General features: G+C 37.0%; 1 long non-coding RNA gene across 1 annotated transcript; it reads left to right on the plus strand.

The window, feature by feature from the left end:
- Window positions 1-3,780: 3,780 nt before the first annotated feature.
- Window positions 3,781-4,830, plus strand: LOC140821246 (uncharacterized). The gene is made up of 3 exons (XR_012115681.1): window positions 3,781-4,073; window positions 4,160-4,369; window positions 4,801-4,830. It is a non-coding gene; the product is annotated as an uncharacterized lncRNA (long non-coding RNA).
- The last annotated feature ends 59 nt before the right edge of the window (window positions 4,831-4,889 follow it).

A 4,889-nucleotide genomic window follows, 5' to 3' on the forward strand; every position in this document is an offset into this window, starting at 1 on the left:
ATACTACACAATGCAACACCCATTATGCAATTAACATCGATCACTTTCCTACGACTTTAACTAATTCAAACGCCTAACCCCAACGTCCCAAAACCTTAAAGAAATACACCAAACCTCAATACTAACATACCCATATGCAGCAACGATCGCCCGTCGGTTTCCAACGAAGCCTGCAACACTGAAACTTCAAGAAATATCAATATCATAACTTTTCTAAAACGCAGTTTGAGCAGTCCCACGAAAAACACCATAACTCACTCAATATTTGGCCAAAAATTTCGAACCATATATCAAATCGAAGGTATCGAAAAGTTCTACGTTTTTGCCGTTGAAAGTTTTCCCAAAATATGAACAGAAAAATCGCAGTTTTGACATGAACAGTAAAAACGAGTTTTAGATCTAAAAAATTTTCCTTCGAAATTGATCCGATTCATGATCCGCTCAAACTACTATCATCATACATAACTTTTACGCATAAAAACAACGCAATACAATATATGACTTGATCGATACAGCAAGAACAGATTATACGTGCCTTTATGATGATAACGTTACCGAAAGACGACACCGAAGCGGAGATGGAGCGAGGCTTGAACCGGGACGAACGTGGCACCGTTTTCTTGCAATAAAATTCACCGAAATCTTGCTGGAAAAGCCTAGGGGAGGGGCGGCTGCTATAAGAGCATAGAACCCTAGTTTTCTCTCTTAAAAATCTGAAAATAAAAGTGTGTGTGTGTGTTGTGTGTTTTACGTTTCTAGTGTGTGTAGAGTGTGTGTGTGCGTGTGTTTGGGAAATAGATTAGGGGGGTGATTATCTAATTATTAATTAACAATGCTAATCAAGGTGCTAAAAACAAGATATACCAATTAAAAGTTAACACACACTATTATAATCAAACTCCTTGTTAGAATAATAACACACAACTTTTAAAAGTTCTAAACTCTTAATTTGCTAAATACATCATAATGCTTTAAAATATTAAAACTTAATAACTTATTAAAAATGCCTCATCCTCAACTTAAAATGAAAATACCACATTTTTAAATTGCCAATAATCGTCCCCGGTCTTTTCCTCTATCCCGCCTCGAATGCTCGCCTGAAACATGAAACTCAAAAGACATTTTATCGTGCATCACATAAACATATTTAAATTTAAAATAATGCATTTAAATAAATCATGCATCCCTAAAACTCATTTAAAATTAATTTAAATGATTTAATAATTAAATGAATACATGGGTTATACGTGTATTAGATTTGGGCACTACAAGTATTCTCGAAGTTCAAGAAGATTGTGCAAAATCAAAGTGGCAACCAAATTCAAATATTGAGGACTGATAATGGCAAGGAGTATACCTCAGAAAATTTCAATGCATTTTGTGAAGAAGTTGGCATTGTGCATCAATTAACAGCTCCCTATACTCCGCAACAAAATGGAGTTAGTGAAAGGAGAAACAAATACATCTTAGAAATGACTAGATGTATGTTGCATGAAAAAAATCTACCCAAACAATTTTGGGCAGAGGTAGCTCACACTGCCGTGTTCTTGCAGAATAGGTTGCCAACAAAAGCAGTCAAGGATCAGACACCTTATGAGGCTTGGTATGATCATAAACCATCTCTAAGTTTTCTCAAAGTATTTGGTTGTTTGTGCTTCACTCATGTTCCACAAGTCAAGAGAGACAAGTTAGACAAAAGAGCACTTCCAGGCATATTTATTGGCTATAGCACGGTTGCGAAAGCTTATAAAATTTGCCAACCACAAACTGAGAAAATTGTTATAAGCAGAGATGTTCATTTCGTGGAAGATGAAGAGTGGAACTGGGATGAGGCAAAGAAAAATGGCCAAACTGTAACAGATCTACAGCTTAAGTTTTTAGTTTCAAGCACTGATGAAAATTGGCAAAATGAGATGATGGATGATGCTCCTGTAAGAGGTACTAGATCACACACTGACATTTATGCAAGGTGCAATATACCCGTGTGTGAACCTGCAGATTATGAATCAGCAATGAAAGACAAGAGTTGGATGGCTGCAATGAAAGAGGAGTTGTCCATGATTGAGAAAAACAAAACATGGGAGTTGGTTGATCGACCCCAAAATAGGAAGGTGATTGGAGTTAAGTGGGTGTACATAACCAAGCTTAATGCAGATGGCTCAATCAACAAGCATAAAGCAAGACTTGTGGTGAAAGGCTATGCTCAAGTTTTTGGTGTGGATTACTCAGACACCTTCGCACCAGTTGCTCGTTTGGACACAATAAGGCTTTTTCTTGCTATAGCTGCTCAAATGAATTGGAGAGTGTATCAGCTTGATGTAAAATCAACATTCTTAAATGGCATTTTACAGGAAGAAATTTATGTTGAGCGGCCTGAAGGCTTTGAGAAAAAGGAAAAGGGGGACAAGGTATGTCTCCTCAAAAAGGCTCTTTATGGGTTAAAACAAGCCCCAAGAGCTTGGTACAGCAAGATAGATGAACATTTTCTGAGCTTAGGTTTTAAAAAAAACCTGTCTGAGACCACTCTTTATGTCAAACATCAAAGTAATGATGTTTTGATAGTCTCTCTTTATGTCGATGATCTTTTGCTGATAGGAAATAATGCACAACTGGTTGAGGACTTCAAACAAGAAATGATGAAAGTTTTTGAGATGACAGATCTTGGGTTGATGACCTTCTTCCTTGGAATGGAAATTAAGCAGGCAGAGCATGAAGTCTTCATCTGTCAGAAGAAGTATGCCAAGGAGATTTTGAAGAAATTCAAGCTTGAAGAATGCAAGGAAGCAAGCACTCCTATGAATCAAAAGAAGAAGCTGTGTAAGGAAGATGGAGCTGATAAAGTTGATGAAGGAGATTTCAGAAGTTTGATTGGTTGTTTGATGTATCTTACAGCAACACGTCCTGATATTTTAAATGCTGTAAATATCTTATCTAGGTTTATGCATTGTGCAAGTGAATTACATTTCAGGGCTGCCAAAAGAGTGATTCGGTATGTCAAAGGTACAAGTGATTTCGGTGTTAAATTCACAAGAAGTAAGGAGTTCAATCTGGTTGGCTTCTCAGATAGTGACTGGGGAGGTTCCATTGATGATATGAGGAGTACCTCAGGCTATTGTTTTACTCTTGGATCTAGTATTTTCTCATGGAGTTCGAAGAAGCAAGAAACCATAGCTCAATCCACTGCTGAATCAGAATTTGTTGCTGCAACAGCTGCTGTCAATCAAGCTTTGTGGCTGAGGAAGATTTTAATGGATCTCAATCTGGAGCAGAAAGAAAGCACTGAGATTTTTGTTGACAACCAAGCTACCATTGCCATTTCCCATAACCCTGTGTTTCATGGGAAAACTAAACATTTCAACATCAAGTTATTTTTTCTAAGAGAAGTGCAGAAAGAAGAATTTGTGACTTTGGTTTTTTGCAAATCAGAAGATCAGTTAGCAGATTTGCTTACAAAACCACTTCCAGTAAACAAGCTTGAGTTTCTAAGGCAGAAACTTGGTATTTGCAGCTCCTAAAGCAAGGAGGAGTGTTGGAATAAATGCTTAGGACTGCTGAACAAGTCCAAGTTTGATTGAGTCAAGATTGTTCCTCATTCTTAGGAATTGGTTGGGGTGTGCTGTTGATTTTTTCATGGCCTTTTTTAGGATTAGTTTGTTAGTGATTTGTTATTTAAATTGTGATGCATTTCAACGTAAAAGTATTCTGTTTTCCCTTCAATAAACAACAGCTCATCTTAGTAATCTCTCTTCTTTCTTATTTTAATTACCAACAAAATGGAACCCGAAAGTATCAGACTTTGGACTTGCCAAACTATTGGGTTCCGAGAAAGGCCATGTTACCACACGCGTGATTGGAACTTTTGGGTTCGTCCTTTTCTGGTATTTAGTAGGTGCTTCTCCATTGAATAAAAGCACATCATATACTTTTCGGTTAATTTTCACATATATGTCTCCCCTGACTACGCAAGCACGGGTATGCTCAACGAGGGAAATGATGTATACAGCTTCGGAGTTCTACTCATGGAATTGATTACTGAGAGGAGTCCAATAGACTATTCAAGACCTCCTGGAGAGGTTCTTTCTATGCTAACTTTTTCCAACCCATCAAACTCACGCAATGCAAAGTAATTGCACTAATACACTCTTTCTTTCAATTTCAGATGAACTTGGTAGAATAGTTCAAAGGAATGATAGGGAGTCGTCGTGGCGAAGAGTCGGTGGACCCCTTGATTAAAGTTCCTCCTCCTCCAAGATCTTTGAAGAGACTACTATTAGTTTGCCTTCGCTGGACAGATATGGATGCCAGCAAACGTCCAAAGATGGGGCAAATTGCACACATGCTTGAGGCTGATGAATTTCCTTACTCTGCGGTGAGCATTATTCTCTGCAACACATTTTCTTGCATTTTAGTCACTTCTCTACCAACGTGCTACAAATTATTTTTGGATTAAACTGTTGCATCACTAACATGGTTATGTTGCTTATACAATCAGATAAATCACGGCATAAAAGAATTTGTATTATAGAGAAGCAGTATCATCTTACTATGAATATTAAGCTTTTAACACATCATTTTAGAATTAAATGGTTTAAATGTGTTGTTTTCTATTGTGTAGTGCATCTAGTTTTTCAGAAAAATATGCTGACCAACAACATTTTCTCCTTTGTGAAAACTAATAAAAATCTGAAACACAAATTAAGATATTTGAAACAGAAGTCTGGAACACTTTTCGTGTGGTGAAATATTGGTATGTCTGAGTTAGAATAAATCTTCTCGAGTAGTAAAGTAATTGTTTTACAGGAGCCATGCTCTGTCCGCGATATGCATCCCTGAAGGGAAATGATATTGTCGAGTTTAATAGAATTATAGAATTAAATTATTTCCCTAAC

The sequence above is a fragment of the Primulina eburnea genome, unplaced genomic scaffold, assembly GCF_022965805.1.
Source record: "Primulina eburnea isolate SZY01 unplaced genomic scaffold, ASM2296580v1 ctg49, whole genome shotgun sequence".
Classification (NCBI taxonomy): Eukaryota; Viridiplantae; Streptophyta; class Magnoliopsida; order Lamiales; family Gesneriaceae; genus Primulina; species Primulina eburnea.